Source organism: Sorex araneus, chromosome 4, assembly GCF_027595985.1.
Source record: "Sorex araneus isolate mSorAra2 chromosome 4, mSorAra2.pri, whole genome shotgun sequence".
Taxonomy (NCBI): Eukaryota; Metazoa; Chordata; class Mammalia; order Eulipotyphla; family Soricidae; genus Sorex; species Sorex araneus.
Window position 1 is genome coordinate 134282616 of NC_073305.1, and position 21548 is coordinate 134304163.

Sequence of the window (21548 nt, forward strand, 5' to 3'; positions counted from 1 at the left end):
AGTGCACTATGTGCACCCTGGTTCATCCCACGCAGGAAGCACTTGAATTACTATAGTAGTTTCTGGGCACTACCAAAAAAATACAAATAAACAAATGAGTCTAGCACAGAGGCACAATTTGGCTGAACTGACCTTAGTGTTTGCACGTGTGGAAATTGTGGAATTTTATTCATTCATACATTCCTGGCCCATTGATTCTGCAGCAAGGTTAATCTTACGTTACATGCAAAAATGTTCTTTGCAATACTGTTAGGATTTAATAACTGCCACGTCCACCAACAGAGAATGGATGCATTGTGTGGTCTGCACAGAGTCACAGTCGTTACAGTGTAGAAACTGGAGCCAGAGTATGGGTAAATCTAACCCAGTTGGTGGTGGTGGCAGGTGGGAAATGATTCTCAGAGGATACCTACGTTTGGTTTTTACATAAAAGCTTTACAATACACAGAACAATACTGAGTTAGTGTCTGTAGATCTCTAACCATATAGTAAATGTTTAAAACTAACATGAAGGATTGGAGAGAAAGTATTGGGGTTAAAGTATTGTCTCACATGACACCAGTCCTGCTTTGGTTCCCAGAACCGCATATGCTTTACTGAGCACAGAGCTGGAAATAGCCTCTGAGACTGGTGGGTGTGGTCCAAATACTTCAAAGGTAAATAAATAAGTACATAAATAAATAATGAGTTTGAGAGACCTATGATGCACAACAATGATAGTTACCTCTGGGAGTGGTGTTTTTGGTGAAGATGCCAAGAGGGCTCTTAGATATTTCTGGAAATGTTTATTTTATTTGATGTAAGAATCAGAAACAGGGGCTGGAGCTATAGCACAGAGGGTAGAGCATTTTCCTGCACGCGGCCGACCTGGGTTTGATTTCCAGCATCCCATATGGTCCCCTGAGCATCGCCAGAAATAATTAAATAATTCCTGAGTGCATTAGCCAGGAGTAACTCCTGTGCATCGCTGGGTGTGACTCAAAAAAAAAAAAAGGAAACAGAAAAGAATCAGAAACAAATATAAGAACAATGACAATGTAAAGAACAATTTCCAGATAGGTCCCTTGTTACTAGAAAAATTTTGTTTCTGTAAAACTGAATAGTAAATAGCCCTGAAGGCTTTTTCTGCTCACATGAGACAGGCTGCAGATTGCATTAAAAGGTGTTCTACTGGGGCCGGAGTGATAGTCCAGCAGGTAGCCTTGCTTGTGGTGGATCAACCTGGGTTCCATCTCTAGCATCCCTCATGGTCTTCTGAGCACCGTCAGGAGTAATTCCTCAGTGCAGAGCCAGAAGTAACTCCTGAGCACTGCTGGTTGTGGCACAGAAACAACAAACAAAAATAACCATACAAAAACAGAGGTGCTCTGTAACCTCCTTATTCTGGAGTAGCTGCTTCCCTCAACCAATACTTTTGTATGACAATAGAAAGAACAAGACGTGGAGCAACACATTTAAAGCTCCTACTGGTCACATACACTCTTCGTGCTGGCAAAAACCAGACACAAGTTCAACCCAACCTCCAGAGAAGCATAATTCTCTCATGGAGGAAGGTGAAGGAGAGGATGTCTGCTGACCTGTAAGAAAATCAGTTATATTGGGCACACATAGATATAACAGGGGTAAAGGCAATTGCCTTGCATGTGGCTGATCCCAGTTTACTCCCTGATACTATATATGGTCCTTCAAGTACCGCTAGGAGAGACCCCTGAGCACGAAACCAGAAGTATTCTAGCTATGGTCTCCAAACCCAAACAAAAAATCAATTGTAATCATCTAAACTATTTAAAATAGTCTTAGTTTGGGATATAGCTGTGAGAATTGATTACATAATACAATAAAATATTTAGTATGATAAAATGAAATGGTTCCAATAAAGTTAAAAGACGTTTCCTGTGATATGCCACTGATTCTTTTTTTTTAAATTTTTTATTGAGTCACCATGTGGAAAGTTACAAAGTTTTCAGGTTTAAATCTCAGTTATACAATGCTCGAATACCCATCCCTTCACCAGTGCTCATATTCCACCACCAAGAATCCCAGTATAGCTCCACCTCGCCCCCCCACACCCCTAACTCCCCACGCCCCTAGCCCCCCCACCCTGAGCCCCCCCCGCCTGTGTAACTAATAAATTTCACTTTACTTTCACTTTGATTGCATACAATATTTCAACAAAACTCACTATTGTTGTTTGGAGAGTCTCTCCCCTAAAGTCAGACCTGCTGAAAAGGAAGCATTAGATAATTTGTTTTCCATTGCTGAGGATGAAGAGGTATGAGGTCGAGTGACCACACTTAGCGGCCTCTCAGTTTTGGGTTTCTGTAATTTAGTATTTTAGTAACTAAGTCCAGAGAGATATCTGCCAGAAGTTGCATCGTTGCCAACTTGTACTTCTCAGTTACATTATATTCCACATATGAGTGCAATCTTTCTATGTCTGTCTCTTTCTTTCTGACTCATTTCACTCAACATGATACTTTCCATGTTGATCCATTTATATGCAAATTTCATGACTTCATGTTTTCTGACAGCTACATAGTATTCCATTGTGTAGATGTACCAGAGTTTCTTTAACCAGTCATCTGTTTTGGGGCACTCTGGTTTTTTCCAGATTCTGGCTATTGTAAACAGTGCTGCAATGAACATAGAAATACATGTGCCATCTCTACTGCCACTGATTCTTTTTTATTTTGTTTTTATTTTGGGGTCATACCTGGTGGTGCTCAGGGCTTACTCCTGGCTCTGTGCTCAGGGATAACTCCTTTGGGCTCTGGGGATGAAAAAGGTATGCTAGGAATTAAATCCAGATTGGCTCTGTGCAAGGAAAGCACCCTACTTTCTGTACTATCTCTTCAGTCCCATGCCACTGAATCTTGCTGGAATGACATCTCTACCATTACAGATCAGACCTGATGCTCAACATTTTTAAAAGCTTGGAGTTAAAAGTCCAGTTGCCTGCTCCAGTGCTACCTGCAATTCAGCTAAGTCTTGATTGTTACTTTCTTGGGACTCTTTCTGTGACCATTACCGCTGTTCTTGCAGGAACAACTCTCCAAACCTCTATCCAGACACATGATTTCATCAAAATGTGACTAAATGACTCTTATCACCTTTGGACAGTGCAGGACTATTGGACAGTTTACAACAAGTACTGCTCTGCGTCCAGGGGTGGATTGACGTTTTATTTTATTTATTTATTTTTTTTGCTTTTTGGGTCACACCCAGCAATGCACAGGGGTTTACCTCTTGGCTCTGTACTCAGGAGTTACTCCTGGCAGTGCTCAGGGGACCATATGGGATGCTGGGAATCGAACCCGGGTCGGCTGCGTGCAAGGCAAACGCCCTACCCGCTGTGCTATTGCTCCAGCCCCCAGGGGTGGATTGACGTTTTAGAACAAAAATGAAACTTTTGTGATGGAATTGTTCCTCGTTATTTCAGTTTTTTGTGTTTCATAAACAGAAAAGGGAGAGATGTTGGATATCAACCCTAAGTGTTTTAGGCTTCATCAGTGAATTGCCTCTTTTCTTCCTCCCAGAGAAGTCTAACATGCTCTTGCTAGCATCCCTAACTTATTTCCCCTATAGCCATTTTATATTTTACTATAGAGCAATGTTCTTTGGTTAAACACAGAAAGACCATTATTGCTATGCTCCTAATATTTGGGAGTTGACTGAGTCTGAAATGTATCTGCTCCTGGGCATAATTATTTGGTCATAATTACTTGACTCAGGCTGTATTTGCTGTAGTTCCTAACCCCGCAAAAGGGAGGTCCTGCCATGGGACTAGGATGGACCTGGGGCAAGTGGCAAAGCTACCTGGTATCGAAATGGGACATTCTAGAAAGCAAAAATGCATGGTCTTGATGCAAACTGTTACAACCTAAGAGACAGGAAACCTGAGGGGAAGGACTAGCCAAACTGGCCTGAGAATTTAGTCTGGGATTTACAGTAAAAGCCTTGCTTGCTCTCAGCCCAGAGAACTAAGTGTTGGGATCTTTGTCTCTTACTGTGTTTGTCCAAATAACTGGAAGTATTGATAACTTATAATTAGAGGGAAACATAAAAGCAATGTAGTTGTCCCTGGGAGACAGAGTGTCTTCTTGATCTCCCTAAGAGAATTTCCTCAGCCAAATGCTTATTTATGTAAGTGACCAATCACACCTGTCCTTACCTCAACCCCCCTTCAGATGCTAGCAACTCTACATTAAACGGGCCATTTTCACCATCAGTCCGTGGTTCCTGTTCTTTGCTGGGGAGGGTTGGAAACAGCTCTCACCAAACTCAGGCATCCTTGCATCATCACAGCACCCACACCACATTGTGAATTTACAGTATATATCCTAAATACGCAATTGATTGTACAAACAAGCAGATGAGTCCTGTGATGCGATCACTACTATTACTACTGTCAAAGTCAAGTTTTTAGTTGCTTCTTCTTTGACAAACTGTTTTGTAAATCTGGAAAGGGTCTTCAAAAGAATGTACTATAACAATTAGAAGTCTTTCATTTGTGTTCAAATTACTATGTATATTACACACGTATATATAAGTTATACTACACCAAAGCCTTATGTTTTTTTTCCATTTTATTATTTTTATTTTTTGCTTTTCAGGTCACACCCAGCGATGCACAGGGATTATTCCTGGCTCTGCACTCAGGAATTACTTTTGCTTTTCAGGTCACACCCAGCGATGCACCAGGGTTATTCCTGGCTCTGCACTCAGGAATTACTCCTGGTGGGACCATATGGGATGCTGGGAATTGAACCCAGGTCGGCCAGGTGCAAGGCAAATGCCCTACCTGCTGTGGTATCACTCCAGCCCCATTATGTTGTGTTTTTTTTTTAAATTAGGTTTTTATCTGGGGGGCATGCCAGCAGTGTTCAGGGCTTATTCTTGGATCAAACCCAGGTGGGCTATGCATGTGACAAGTGCTTTACTCACTGTCCTATTGCTCCAGGCCTTGTGTTTGAATAACCTTCAGCTCTTCTTCGATACTACGGGGGAAAAAAGGGTAATGGGTTCAGAAGCTGACTGGACCCCAAATAATTTCATTTATAGTTCGAGGTTTTTTCTTTTTTTATTTTATTTTATTTTTATTTATTTATTTATTTATTTTTTTGAGGGTACAGTTAGAGATTTATACATTTTTGTGCTCATGTTTCTCCCTTACAAAGTTTGATAACCCATCCCTTCACCAGTGCCCATTCTCTACCAAAAGTAAACCCAACATCCCTCTCCCCCCTCCCCAGTCCCGTCTCCCCCCACCCCACACTGCCACTATGGCAGGGTATTCCCTTTTGTTCTCTCTTTCTGATTAGGTGTTGTGGTTTGCAATAAAGGTGTTGAGTGGCCATTGTGTTCAGTCGTTTGAGGTTTTTTCATCCAAATTAGCAACCCAAAAACTGAATCCAGGAACTTGCACTGTGGTTGGCATCTTATTGTTTTTAAAAAATGGAAACCTGCGAGGCCAGAGCTATAGTATAGTGGGTAGTGCCTTTGCCTTGCATGCAGCCAACTAGAGCTCGATCCCTGGCATATCATATGACCCCCTAAGCACCATCAGGAGTGATTCCTGAGTGCAGAGTCAGGGTAACTCTTAATTATTGCTAGGTGTGGCCCCAAAACAAAACAAACAAAAAATAATAATAATATAAAAATGAAAGCCACCTATTTTCTATTTTCTACAAACACCTGTTTTTTTTTTTTTCAGAGTGTGTGGCTCTCTCTCCTAGTGGATCTTCTGGCTTTACTTTCTTCTTTTTAACATCTGTAAAATATTTCATTTTATAGATGGACTATAGTTTATCCAATTTATTCCTGATGAATAGACTTGGGTTACTTGCAGTTTTTGTCTATGAAAAAAATAAACTATAAAGAACCACTGTCATCCTGTTGCTCATCGATTTGTTTGATGGGCGGGCACCAGTAACGTCTCTCATCGAGAGACTTATTGTTACTGTTTTTGGCATATCCAATACGCACGGGTAGCTTGCCAGGCTCTGCCGCGCGGGCTCCATACTCTCGGTAACTTGCCGGGCTCTCTACCGAGGGGCAGAGGAATCAAACTTGGGTCGGCCTCCTGAAAGGCAAATGCCCAACCACTGTGCTATCACTCCAGCCCATAGAGAACCATTTTATATAATCTTCTGAAGAGTTACAGGGGATTTTTTTTTAATAGCAGAGATTCTAAGAAATGGCATTTCTTGGTCAAATATTATATGCATTTTTAATTTGATACATAGAGCCAAATGATTCTCAAAAAGGGTATCAATTCGTTTTCCCACCAAGAGGGCCTGAAAGGGCCCATTTCCTTGCTTAGAATTTAAAAGTGCTTAATCAGACACAAGTTTGATGAGCACTTCAGAAGCTGTTCGGAAAATACAGAGAATGCTTGTTCCTATCATGAAAATGCCTCAATGACCATGTCTACAGGGCTGGTTGAGTGGGTGTCACCCATCTCTAGAGATCAGCTCCCCAGTTTTTTCAGACAAGGTTACTTATTGCAATGTACCATGTCACCAGGAAGTTTGAAAGTTAATAAATGTGACCAAAATACAAAGACAATCTACAGAATGGGAAAGGATATTTATGCAGTACCCATCCGATAAAGGGTTGATAACAAGGATATACAATGCGCTGGTTGAACTCCACAAAAAGAAAACTGCCAACGCGATCAAAAAATGGGGTGATGAAATGAACAGAAACTTTTCCAAAGAAGAAATCCGAATGGCTGAGAGGCACATGAGAAAATGTTCAACATCACTAATTATCAGGGAGATGTAGATCAAAACAACAATGAGATATCATCTCACACCACAGAGACTGGCCCATATCCCAAAAAACAAAAGCAACCGGTGTTGGCGTGGATGTGGGGAGAAAGGGACTCTCCTTCACTGCTGGTGGGAATGCCGACTGGTTCAGCCCTTTTGGAAAACAATATGGACGATTCTCAAAAAGTTAGAAATTGAGCTCCCATTTGACCCAGCAATACCACTCCTGGGAATATATCCCGGAGAGGCAAAAAGGTATAGTAGAGATGACATCTGCATTTCCATGTTCATTGCCGCTCTGTTTACAATAGCCACAATATGGAAAAAACCAGAGTGCCCGAAAACAGGTGATTGGCTAAAGAAACTCTGGTATATTTACACAATGGAATACTACGTAGCTGTCAGAAAACATGAAGTCATGAAATTTGCATATAAGTGGATCAACATGGAAAGTATCATGCTGAGTGAAATGAGTCAGAAAGAAAGAGACAGACATAGAAAGATCGCACTCATATGTGGAATATAAAGTAGCTGAGAGGTATAAGCTTACAATGTTGCGATTCCTGGCAGACATTTCTCTGGACTTAGTTACTAAAATACTAAAATACAGAAATCCAAAACTATGCTGCTGCTAGTGCGGCCTCCTGACCTCATATCTCTTCATTCTCAGCAATGGAAAACAAATTACCAAATGCTTTCTTTTCAGCAGATCGACTTTAGGGGAGAGAAACTCCAAATCAATAATAGTGAATTTTTTTTGTTTAAATATTGAATGTAATCAAAGTAAAGTGAAAGTAAAGTGAAATTTACCAGTTACACATGCGGGGTGGGGGGCTGGGGAGGTGGGGGGAAGGGGGGAGGTATATTGTGATTCTTGGTGGTGGAATAGGTGCACTGGTGAAGGGATGGGTGTTTGAGCATTGTATAACTGAGACTTTAACCTGAAAGCTTTGTAACTTTCCACATGGTGAATTAATAAAAGAATTTAAAATTAAAAAAAAGAAAGTTAATAAATGAAAATGTCGAAGCAACAGGACAGATACTTTCTGTTCCAAAGATGCTATAGGGCTGGGGAGCAGTTAGGATGCTTGCACTGCACACAGCCAATCAGGGTTTGATCCCTGGCATCCCATGAGGTCCACCAAGATCAGTTATGAGTGATCTCTGAGCTCTGAATAGAACCAAGCCCTAAGCACTACTGGTGTGACCACCCCCTTCTCCCCAACAAATCTCTAAGAGTCCTATGCCACTCACAATATAATCATATTTTTATAACCATTTAAGGAAATTGATTAATTTTTAGTTGAAAAACTAACTCCAAGGACTTTGCTGCAAATGCTGTTTTATTTTATTTTTTATTTTTAACCACATATAATGGTACTTAGGGCTTACTCCTGCCTCCATGCTCATATCACTCCTGGCAGGCTCAGGGGACCATATGGGATATTGGGGATAGAACCTGGGTCAGCTGCATGCAAGGCAAATAAGTGCCTAACCCACTGTACTGCCTCTCTAGTCCTGGTAAATGTTGTTTCTTCTGTTTTATCTATTTTAGTGTGGGAGCATTTGGGTCACATCTGGCTACTTCAGGGCTCTGTGCTCAAGAATCACTTCTGGCAATGCTCAGGGGAACATATCAGGAATCAAACTGGGATACACAGGAACTGAAGAGATAGTGCTTATCTGACACATTACTGATCCAGGTTTGATCTCCGGAACCCCATGTTGTCCTCGAGCATTGCTAGGAATAACCCCTGAGCATAGAGCTAGGAGTAATCCCTGAGCACCACTGGATATGACCCTGAAACCAAAAACAAGTAAACAATAAAACCTGGTTTTAGCAGCATGCAAGGCAAGTACCTTAACCTTTGTATTATCTGTGGCCCAATATTGTTTCTCTGGGGGAAAGTGGGTTTAGGCCACATTCAGCTGTGTTGGAGCAGGATTACTCCCTCCTCTGTGCTCCAGAGTGACCCCAGCAGTGCTTGTGAAACCAGAGGTGCTTCTGGGAATCAAACTGAAGTCAGCTACATGGAAGTTAAGCCTCTTAACCCCTGGACTACAGTTTTGATCCCACAAATTTTAGTTTTCATTTTTTGGTTTTGGGTCACACCTGGTGATGCTCAGAGGTTATTCCTGGCTCTACACTCAGGAATCACTACTGGTAGGGCTCAGGGAATCAGATGGGATGCTGGGGATTGAACTTTTGCTGGGCTGCATGCAAAACAAACTTCCTAAGTGTTGTACTGTTGTGCCAGCCCCGCTCTCAAATACTGTGTGTGTGTGTGTGTGTGTGTGCGCGCGCACACACACGCGCATGTGTGGTTGTCATGTTGCCAGATTTTGTTTGTTTTATTTGTGGCACCAGGGATTGAACCCATGCATGCAAGGTGCACATTTGACCACGAAATCACATCACCAGTTTAATTGTTAGATATTTTCTCACTTTGGAATGTGGCAGTGGTTTTCCCAATACTGCTGACCCGACTTTCAGTAGTGGGGAGTCACCAGAACTTCCAGTTGCCACTGAACTGGGCTTGCTCAGTAGCCATGTACTGTGGACCACCTCTCTGATGAAGAAACCACAGTGTGTCACAGAGCCTGGGCGTCTCCTAAAGTGCCCGAGTGCGGCAATGTCCTTCTGGGAGATCACTAGGAGGGTCGTGGGTTGAGGAGGTTACAGGTTTGATCCTTGTGGAAGTCAAGCAACGCTATTCTGTCAGTGGTGCTCATATATCTAGTGTGTGTCAGTTATGAAACAGGACCCAGAGGCAGCAGAAGCTCTGGCACTCAGAGATCTTGTCCATCTTCTGTGCTCTGGCCCAGCCATGACCCGGGGAAGTTGCACTGGTCAGGGAAGACGCTGCGGTTCTAGTTATGGCCCATGTGACTTCAGGTCAGACAGATCACCTCTGTGCATTGTTTCTATTTATGCAAAAGAGCACTGAGCTTGGGCGCAACTCATTTCCCTCATCATCATTGTCTTTGTGTGGAGCCAGGGGACTCTCAGAAGAAATTCTCCTTGGTGGCCAGGACTGATCAGAATGTTTCTTACCAAATTTGACTTCATATTTGCTGTTTGCTCCTCCAGCCCTTGGTCAAGCTTCTCTCAGTCTGTTGGACATACACTGGGGAGCTTAACGGCTCCCAGTGGGTTGGTTCCAGGGTGCAGTTAAGAACAGGGAGCTGGGCCGGAGTGATAGAACAGTAGGTAGGGTGCTTGCTTTGTATACTGCTGTGGTGGCTGTGATCCTGGTCTGAATCCTGCACCATGTGTCCTAAGTATCACCAGATGTCGTCCCCGAGCACAAACAGTTATGGCCCTTGAGAATAACCAGGAATGGTCACCCCCAAAATAATGAGGAGTATTAAAGTTAGATTGCTCAATAGACTGAGCATATGCTTTTCATGTGGATGCCCAGGGTTCGACCCGCAGCACCACCTGGTCCCCTGGCATGGTCAGGAGAAACTAACTCCTGAGCAGAGAGCTGAGAGTAGTATTTGTTTATGTTCCCCAAGCAGAAAATACAAAATAAATTTAAAACATTAAAAAAAGAGGAAGCAACGGGCTTAGCTCAGAGAATGTGGACACATTTTGTGTGTGTGAGATCTGGAGTTCGATCCCCAACACCCCAAATATGAGGGTCAGAGCCATGAGAGGACGCATGAGCTCAGGCTCAGGGGGTTCTGTGCCCCTCCGCCCTGAGCACTGGCTGCTCTGTCCCTACTCACTGGTGACCTTTAAAAAAGTTAATTCTTTCCCCTCTTTGCTGCCCTGGCCTGTCATTGAACTCACCCAGCTGATTGTGGCGCTTATGATTGAGAGCTCTTCTGACCGCCTCCCTTTCCCCAGAAATTAACGTGATCATTAAGGCTTATAATTTCACTCACCAGTGCTATCAATCAAGGGGCTGTGAAACAGAGTTAAGAGTCCTTTTGTAATTGGCAGCAGCCTGTGATTCGGAGCAGAGCATCCAGAGGCTGTGGGGAGGCTGGAGGAGGGGTGGGTCGCCGTGCAGAAGAGGCCAGGCACCCAGGATTGACTTGCCAAGGTCTTTGTGGCTGGCGTCCCCCAGAGCTGAGCGAGCTCCCACCTACTATCTGGAAGGTGGACAGGAGGAAGCACTTCCAGCTGCCCCTGGTCCACCCCCTGCTCCCTTTGGTGGGAAGGTCTCTGCAGAACACAGGCCAGGGAAGATCACAGAATTATTTATTTGGAGGCCTTGCAGTGCTAGCGATTAGCCTAGAGCACTGTGCCTTCAGGCCTGCCCTTCAGCCCTTGGAGATAGTACAGCCTATAGGGCATTTGCCTTGCGTGTAGCAGATCTGGGTTTGATCCCTGTAACCACATAGCATCCTCTGAACCCACCAGGAATGATCTCTGAGTAAGTAGTAAGCTCTAAGTACTGCCAGGTGTGGCCCCCGCAAACAAAACAAAACAATCTTCCAGACCCAGATCAGTGAATTTTTTTGTTCTTGAGATGGGCCCCTCCCTGTGTGTTCAGGAATCCAATGCAGGTCTTCTGCAGGCAAAACATGTGCTCCAACCCTTTGAGCCCTGTTCAACAGCCAGATCAATGAAGTTTTTATACACTGGCACCTTGAGTTGGCTTGAAAGGGTTGTGGATACAGATGCTGTGTTTTTTCAGCTTCAGAGCTTCACACGCTCCTTCCAGGGCCCCTTGGTTTTCTGATGTCTCAGAGCTCCACAAGCTGCAATTGAGCCATAACTCGCTTCTCCCATCCCAGAGGTTTCTTCCTGCTTATGGGGAGCTATAATCTGAGTGACCTGGGGCCACAGCTGAATTCCCTCCACCTAATCCCTGACCCTGCAGGAAGATATGGGGAGTCAAGTTCAGTCTAGCACAGTGGGGTTCAGCACAGTATCCTGTATATATGTGGAAAGTGTCACAGAGACAGAGGTAAAAGGGTGGGTTTTTTGGTGGGGAGCATCTCATCTAGGGACTTCTTAATCCCTGTACTATCTCTCTGACCCCAAGGGGTATTTTATAAAATTTATTTATTTATTTATTTTTTGCTTTTTTTTGGGGGGGGGGGTCACACCCAGCGATGCTCAGGGGTTACTCCTGGCTTTGCACTCAGGAATTACTCCTGGCAGTGCTTGGGGGACCATATGGGATGCCGGGGATCAAACCCGGGTCGGCCGCGTGCAAGGCAAACGCCCTACCCGCTGTGCTATCACTCCGGCCCTTTATAAAATTTAAAATAAAACACTGAGGGGCTGGAGCAATAGTACCCGTAGGGTGTTTGCCTTGCACGTAGCTGACCCGGGTTCGATTCTCAGTATCCCATATGGTCCCCCGAGCACCACCAGGAGTAATATCTGAGTGCAAAGCCAGGAGTAACACCTGTGCATCACCAGGTGTGACCAAAAAAGCAAAATAATAATAATAATAATAATAAAATAAAATAAAACACATTAAAAGTGGCTTTAAAAGACACTTTTTTTGAATTTTGTTTTGGGGGCATACCCAGCTGTACTCACAAATCACTTCTGGCAGAACTTTGGGGTCCACATGGGGTGCTGGGGATTGAACCCAGGTAACCCATGTGCCAGGCAAGTACCATAGCTACTGTGCTAACCCTCCAGCCCCCTAATAATATTATTTTGAAGTATTATATTTTAGTATTTTAGTCACACTTCACTCAGACTTTTTCACAAACTCAGACCTGCCGCCTGGAGATAAAAATTAACTTTGCAGTTCTGGAGAGATAATTCAAAGGTCTGGTGTTCATGTTTCACATAGGGGAGGCTGGGCTTAATCCCCAGAACCCTGTAGCTTCCCAGGTACCTTGGGTGTTTCCTAACGCCTGAGCACACGGCAGAATGTGGCCCAGAGAATAAATGAACTTTTCATTCTATTTCATAGAATCTAGTAAAATTGTTGATTTGAGGGGAGGGGAGAGGAAATGGGTTATAACAAGGCTCTGATTGGCTTGTTATAAAATTAAAAATTTTTTTTAAATTTTTATTTTTTTGGTTTTTGGGTCCACCTGGCGATGCATAGGGGTCACTCTTGGCTCTACACTCAGGAGTCACCCCTGGTGGTGCTCAGGGGACCATATGGGATGCTGGGAATCGAACCCGGGTCGGCCGCGTGCAAGGCAAATGCCCTACCTGCTGTGCTATTGTTCCAGGCCTCGCTTAAACAAAATTTAAAAAAATAAAATAAAAACCTAAAAAAAAAATCACTTCCAGTTTGTATGCAGAAGACCTGAGTTTGGTGGATGGCACCTTAAGGGCCACCTAGAACACTTTGGAGAGTGACCCCCAAGCACTGAGCTAAGCACCCTCAGAATTGCAGAATGTGGCTATGAAACAAACACAAATTCTTCTCACCTGCAAATGAAACTCTAACTCTGTTGTCTGAGAAAGAAAATGGTAGCGGTCTGTTGTATAACACTGCTTCCACGATAGCTTAGAAATGTGAGCAGTAAATACCAGAGAGGATAAGGTCAGCAGATATTGCCCAAATAGTTGGCTAAGATCTGGAAATAATATCTCTATAGAGTAAGCCAGCAGAGGAGTTAGAATACCAACCTCGCCTCCCAGCTGGAAGAATCCACACCGACTAGTGAGGAATCTCTTCCCAATTAAAAGGTGTTACAGTGAGCTGGGTTTTGTTTTAACTTTTGTTATTGGGCCACACCTGGTGGTGATCAGGGACTGCTCCTAGTTCTGCACTTGGGACTGGGGGTGGGGGATGGGGGTCTGGCTTCGAGCTTAGGGGGCCATGAGATATGGGGTCTCCTTTATGCAAACCTTGCATTCTGAACCAGAGAGCTTGCATTGAGCGCTCTCTCTCCCTCCCTCTCTCTCTCTCTCTCTCTCTCTCTCTCTCTCTCTCTCTCTCTCTCTCTCTCTCTCTCTCTCTCTCTCTCTCTCTCTCTCTCTCTCTCTCTCTCTCTCTCTCTCTCACCCTGTGGCATTTTTTTGTGTGTTTGTTTTGTTTTGTTTTATTTTGAAGTCACACCTGGCTGTGCTCAGGGTTGAATCCTAGTTCTGCACTCAGGGATCACTCCTGGGAGGTTCCAGGTAACCATATGGGGTACCAGGGATTGAACCTGGCTCAGACACCTGCAAGGCAAATGCCCTACCGGCTGTATTAGGTTGCTGGCCCCTGAATGAGGCATTTTTTACAAAATGTTTGTGACAGGAAGTTGTCACACAACTCTTGTAAAAAGCAACTTAGCAACCACAAATATTTATTCTCTCACATCTTTAGACGTACTTCTGCAATAGTGGCTTGAAACAAACCAAAAGATAAAGCAAGAGCTTCACATATGTAGAAACACACCACAGTGTTGGTGTTAATGCTAAATTATAGGAAATCAGGCTGGACTGATAGTACAGCAGGTAGGCTGTTTGCCTTGCACATGGCTGACCTGGGTTCAATCCCTGACATTCCATGAAGTCCCCCAAGCACTGCTACTAGTAATTCCTGAGTGCAGAGTGAAGAGTGACCCCTGAGTAGTGCTGTGTGTGACCCCCCAAAAAAGCCAAAAATAAATAAATAAATAAAATGTGGGAAATCATGGAATTCTCCAATAATCTTCTAGTAGTAGAATATAGCACAAATATGTTTTGTATCCATTCACACTTGTTACAGCTGCAGGATTCTTGTGTAGATATCATAACATGAAAATCTGCATAGGGAGAGATACGGGATCATGGATAAGTTAGTCATTTATTTTCCAAAGAAGGTAGATGGTTTTTATTATCTTTAATAATTTTATATTATTATTTATTTATGTTAATATTAGTTTCTATTATTAATACTTATACCGACAGTGAACAAATTTAGTTAATTTTTTTTCTTTTTGGGTCACACCCAGCGATGCACAGGGGTCACTCCTGGCTCTGCACTCAGGAATTATCCCTGGCGGTGCTCAGGGGACCATATGGGATGCTGGGAATCAAACCCGGGTTGGCTGGGTGCAAGGCAAACGCCCTACTCGCTGTGCTATCTCTCCAGCCCCTTAATTTATTGTTTTGGGGCCATATCCGGTGATGTTCAGGGGTTGCTCCTGGCTCTCCACTCAGGAATTACACCTGGCAATGCTCGGGGGACCATATGGGATGCCAGGGATTGAACCCAGATTGGGGCCGTATGACTGTACTATAGCTCCGGCCCCAAATTTAGCTTATTTAAAGGCATTAGAGATGGCTCAGGGGGAGGTGCACGTGTTGCAATACAATGACCAAACTTTGGTTCTCAGAACTGCATGGATTCCAGGTACCACCAAGTGTGGTCCTGGTGACCCCCTCACACTGCCAGGTCCGAGCACTGAACAGTTAAGCCCAGTTGACTAAATATCACCAGAGGTGGTCCTTGGGCCCCCTGAGCCCTGCTTGGGATGTCTCCCCACCAATTAATTTTTAAAATTTTTATATTTCCTAAGTTAAAGCCTCAACTAAATTTAGTCTTTATAGGAGAGGGGAGCCCCGCCTCCTCCTGTCCAGGCAGGGCTCAGGCTCAGAGCTGGGCCTCCTGAATGCCGAGCCTGCCCTCCCTCACTTGGAGCTTTCGCCCTGGTCCGTAATCTAGTCTGGATGGCAGGAAATCTACAGAGCTGCAGAGTGGTGGAAACAAAACTAATCTGGAAGGTAACGAGCAGATAGCTGTCTTCTGTGAATGCCTAGGTGCATTCTGGTGAAATCCCTTTCCACGGAGTCTCATTAATACACAGGAAAGAAAGGCATGCCAGCAAGAGAGCTTCCTGGAGAGCTGTGGGCACAAATGAAGAGATAGCAGAGAGGAGACCTGGAAACTTCAGATGCTCGCACGCTGGTTAGGCCCATCACCTTAGTCTGCAGGTCCTGGCAGGTGAGTGGCAGCTCTGGGTCATACAGCTACTCCAGCCCCAGCGTTCAGGCTTTGTCAGCTTAGACAACGGAAATGCGCAGGTGCACAAGTGGAGCAATGCCTAGCTTACTCCTGTAGCGAGTGTTGACTTGGGCCCTGGGACAAGCACGTCCTCTTGCTAGAAATGATAGAGACGGCCTTCTCTCTCCCAGCACACCTGCCCTGGCTCCCCTCCACTGGCCGGAAGGGTGAGTCTGGTTTATGGAGGGTGTTCCTGCACAAAAAGAGAAATCAAGGACGGAATTATTCAACTAATGCTTTTCTCAATAACTTCTCAGAAATTCTGACTCCTTCCTCAAAGAACTGATTTTCGTTTGGTCTTTTAGACAAATTATGACAGGTGAAAATGTTTAAATCTTAAAACAGAACGTTGAGCAGAATCCAGGGGAAGAGCCAAAGAAATAGTTCAGTGATAAATTCCTTGCAAGCAGCCAACTCTGCCCGCCTGGGACTCAATCCCCAGCATCTCATATGGTCGCCTGAGCTAACCGGGAGTGATCCCTGAGCACAGACCCAGGAGTAAGCCGTGATATATTTTTGGCCCCCCAAACCAAAATCAAAAGAATCCAGATGGGAAAAAAGGGGGGCTAGGGGCTCAATGATGTGTGTCAGTTGTGGGTACTTGCCTAAGAAGAAAGTATATAAGGAAAACATATTTAAAAGAATCTATTGAGGGGCCAGAGCGATAGCACAGCTGTTAGGGCATTTGCCTTGCATGCGGCCGACCCGGGTTCGATCCCCGGCATCCCATATGGTCCCCCAAGCACCGCCAGGAGTAATTACTGAGTGCAAAGCCAGGAGTAACCCCTGAGCATCGCTGGGTGTGACCCAAAAAGAAAAAAAAAAAAAGAATCTATTGGCCCACGGTCCCAAATGGTAGATTAGTGGGTGCTTAAAGCACCTGCTCTTTCTGCTCCTCCCCAGACCCCAATTCCCCACCCTGGCTCTCAGTTTTCATTCCGGGCTCTGGTTAAGGGAGGCCCGTGGCTGACTCCCTTCCTGTGTGTGAAAGCAGAGCAGCTGGGAGAGGCTGACTGTGAGATTCTTACAGTTCTAAATCCCAGGACTCTCTCCCTTTGTGGCTTTCTTTGTTGGGGTGTCCCAGTGAAAGGCACTTATGGTGCTGAGGATGACACCACCACATGGCACTTGACTAGGTAGTGTTGGGTGGGGCGGGGGTGGAGGGGGGCGGATGTGGGGTCTTAGCCTGCATGATGCTCTGACTGAGACACATCCCTGGGCAGCCCTGGCCAACTTACTTATCCCTGAATAGTTAATAGTCACAAGATACAGAATTCAAAAATTCTAAAGGCTCTGTCACAGATGAAAGGAGACTAGAGAGGCGTGGTGGCTGACTGGCTGTGGTCTCCTGGACTGGCTCCAGAAAGCGACAAAGAATGTTGGCAAAAGAACCTGGTAAATGGGAAAATATGTCTTCCAATGAATAGCAATGCATTAGTGTTTCTTGGTTTTGACAAAAATTTCAATACAAAATGTTCATGGACAAGGTCAATATGAGGGGAAACTAGGTGAGGAGAGATAAGAACTTTGTATTATCTTGAAAAATTCTGTAGATATAAAATTATTCTATTTAATGATTTTAAAAATTATTTTTTGAAGAAAGCTTTTATTGAAGCTTCTTTGGAAATATGTGAAGGGAGAGAAAAAGAGTACATGTTTGAGAGAGAACATAGGCTTTTCCAGAGTGGAAATAGGCAAGAAAAAAACACTGAGACAATGAGCTGTGTTCAAGGGAGAATATGGGCTTAAAGAGCAAGCCCAATAGTTTATTTTTTAATATTTAAAGTAAGAGTACAGGGTGAAATGTTTTCGTCTCACTTTTATGCTTGGACTACTCACCTACAACCAGGCATCCAAGGTGACTTGTTTCCTAAGGAATCTTTCAGAGACATTTCATTCAGGCTCAGAGAAAATATCTTTATTCTGTGAATATCATTTCTCAAAACAAAGCCTTTGAGCTGTGTTCCTAGAAGTGGGGCTTCTGGGCTCAGAGCTTTGACAAGCAATTGCCCAAGAACGTTCCACAGAGGTACTGCCAACTCATCCTTCCACCTGACAATGGCGTGAGGATCTGCCATCGCAGCCTACTGTGAGGGAGCCAGTGTCCTCAGTGGCAGGCAGCTTTTAAGACGTTCCTGAGCAAACATCATCAGGACAGGTCTGTGAAGCAGCACAAGTGAGAGCTAATGATTAACATTCCTCACTTCCACTGCGGTCCTCAAGAGAGATGTTCATGAAACTCCATTGTCTCTGCGCCACAGCATACAAAGGGTCAAGCTTCACAAATTTGCTCAGAGGAGAAAAAAAAAAAAACCCAAGCCTACAGGTCAAAGTGTTCAGATTACAGGTCCAGGAAAACCCCTTTGCAGAAAGAAGACAGCAAATCCCTAGTGCAGTTGAAAGGACAAAACTTTCTTCACCTCAGAGACTCTCTGATGAATAAACCGGTTAAACATGGTTTGGATTTACTGAACATGAAAACAACTGGATTAAAGTATAATCTAGCTAGAAAGGAAAGGAAATGTACCGAGAAAGCTAAGTAATGACAAAGATGCAGTGTTTTTACATGTGCCAAACAGGGAAGGCCATTCCAGTTTTATAACCAGACTCTTAAAAGTTTAACTTTCCTTTAGATCAAGATAATGAAGTCTCTGCTTCCACTGGCCTCTTTGATATCAACACCAGCAGTAATGCCAGGGGTGCGACCCCTGGGGGCCTGATAGCAAAGACTGGTGGCCGCCGAACCTTGGTCTGTTCTCAGGGTCCATCCACATCACTCCAAGTCCAATGCAACTTAACTAGGGTTTTAGACTTTGAAAGAGGGTTTTAATATATTCACTTTGGTATGAGTACAGGGAGCATAGAATCTGGGCCATATTCAATAGTGCGCAAGGGCTACTCCTGGCTCTGTGCTCAGGGGTCACTCCTGATGGTGTTTGGGGGACCCTTTGTGTTGCCAGCAATTGAATCTCTGGTCTGTCACTTGCCCTGCCTTAACCTCTTTGCCTTGTCTTAAACCCTGTGCAATCTCTCTGGCCCAACTATAATAATTATCACAGATATAATAATTTCACACTGACCTAGTGATAGTGTATTATAAGATCTGCAACAACGAATGCGTTCATATTTTTCAGTTGGTGAGTTACACGCTCCTACTATGGTGTTTCTACATTCTGATGGAACTAATGCTAAATTTCACTTAAATATGAAGTATAAAAATGTGATTTTTTTTATCCATCCAAATTAAGGTTGCAAACTCAACCATTGTATCACTATATCTGACACCACAAAAGGCATTTACAAAGGTCAGACAGCATTCCCTTAGTTTTTCCTTCTAACTTCTTTCAAAATTTTTCTCTTGGTGACTGCTTTCTCTTTTTTTGGGCAGGTGGGTGGGTAGGCCTCCTAGGTGGGGCTCAGGAGGCGGTCCTACCTGATGATTAAGAATTAAGCTAACTGGGCCAGTTGTTCAATGCAGGGGCCTGAGAATGGGGTACTGCTCAGGCCCTACAGTGCTGGGAATTACCTGGTCCACCATGATGGTGCTTGGAAGTCTTCAGTGTTGCACCTGGAAAAGCTCAGGGAACCATGTGGTACCAGAAACTGAACCAGGGTCAGTCAGGTGCAAGGAATGCACTTTAACTAACCCCAGTACCATCTCTCCTGGCTTCATCTTTGGTTTTATTATTAGGATGTTATGCCAGTGAGGGATGAAGCTCAGCAATAGGAGCACTTGCCTTGCATGTGTGAGGTTCTGGGTTTGATCACAATTATCTCCTACTCCAAATGTATGTAAATATGTTTTGTTTTGCTCTTAATTCTGCTCAGAATTCTCTCAGCTTCCTGGACCTGTGGTTTGTCATCTTTAATTTCGGAAAATCATGAGCCATCATTAAATACTTTTTTCCCTCTTATCTTTTCCATCTGGCATCCCAATTACATATTATTAAACCTTTTGAAATAATTCAAATTTCTGAATCTTTTTTCCAGAGTTTTTCCTTTACGTTTCACTTTGGGAGGAATCTCCCATCTAGTCCATTGATTCTTTTCTAAATCATATCCCGTCTACTGATGAGCCCACTGCACACATTCATTTCTGACAGTGATCATGATAGAGTTCACATTCCTCTGATTACCCCTTCTGTTCTTGCATACTATCATTTTCCACTAAAACCTTCAAAATATATTTTTTCAAATTCCCCATTTGGCAATTTCAACATTAGTGTGTCATATCTGACAATTGCTTTATTTAGACTCTGGTTCCTGGGCCACACCTGGCAGTACTCAGGGCTAATTCTAGCACAGTGCTTAGAAGTGACCACCCTTGATAGCGCCGAGTTCCATGTGGTGTCAAAAAATCTAACCAAGGTCTTGTACATGCGAAAGCGGCCTATCTCCCTGGACTTCCCTCTTCAGACTTTTCTCTCAGCTTTTGGTTGCTTTGTACTTTTTTTTGGTTTTAGGCACACTTGGTGGTGCTCAGGGCTCTTTTTCCTGGCTCTGTGCTCAAGGATCACTCCTGGCAGACTCAGGGGACCATATGGGTGCTAGGAATCAAACCCAAGTGCACAGTCAAGTGTCCTACCTATTGTACTATTGCTCTGGCCCCGTAGAAAGCCAAATGTGTTGCACGAGGTAATGCAACTGAAGTAAACAGATTATTTGTGAAGATATGTGGAAACCTGGCCAGGAAGTGGCCTGTTTAATGTTTGCTGTAGTTATAGGTACCAGAGGCTTCAAATTCTTCTAGTATCTTTTGCCACTCTCCTAAACTTTAGACTTTCCCAACTACTCTTTGGGCTACCTTGCAACTTCAAGCTGTAATCCACTACCCTGGTCGGGTGGCGGTCAAGTGGGAGAAAGGAGGTGCCACTCTCTAATCTCTAGATTAGATCTGTGTTTTTGTGGGCCTCTGACCTTCACAAGTGTTTCCTTGCTGGTATTGTTTTCCTCTTCTGTTCCCTCCTCCAGTGTCAGCAGCAGCAATTCCCAACTCATCCTGACATGCTGACCCTTTTTTTCCCTTTGCTTTTGTTTTTGGCCACACCCGGTGAGGCTCAGGGCTTACTCCTTGCTCTGCACTCAGAGAACCATCTGGGTGTGGGAGAATGAACTCCAGTCAGCCTTGTCCAAAGAAAACACCACACCTGCTATTGCTCGACCCCCATCCTGACCCTCCTTGACTACAAGGGATTCTATCCCTTTAGGTGGCAACAGGAAGGATGGAGTAGGCCTTTGCAATGAAAATGATTCTGGGTATACTTAACAATGACAATCAATTTCTCTCTGCAGGCCACAGTCACTAAGGAAACTTTCTGATCTGCACGGTGGCGATCTGGAGGGGCTCCTGGAGGTAGATCTGGGGGCTCCTGGAGGTAGAACCCAGGAAAGAGTGTAAACCTAAGGTACTGTTTCCCTCTCTCATGGCAGTGCACTCTCATGTTTGGTAACCCATCAGTATGAGCCATTAGCATTCCTGAGTGCACAGCCCAGAGGGCTTTTGCTTCAGCTGGGCAGATCTGGCTGTCTCCCCTGGAAGGAGCTTGACTCAGCCCATTAGGGAATGGCAGTTAGTCCTGCCACTACAGTTCTCTGATGGGTCTACGAGAAACCACTGGTTTTTCAGTTGACCAGTAGTTTTTCTATAAGGATCACACAAAGGTTGTGCTCTTTGGGTTGTATGGTGCCAAGGATCAAACTCAGGTCACACCCATGCTAGGCATGTGCTCAACCACTTGAGCTATGTCCCCACCCCCTAAACTGTCTTCTTGTTGAATGCAGAACTTTTAAGGTTTTTTTTATGTTGTAGCAGAAACCAAAGTTACCTTTGTTTTACTCTGAATGACCATGACTTTCCTCCACCTGA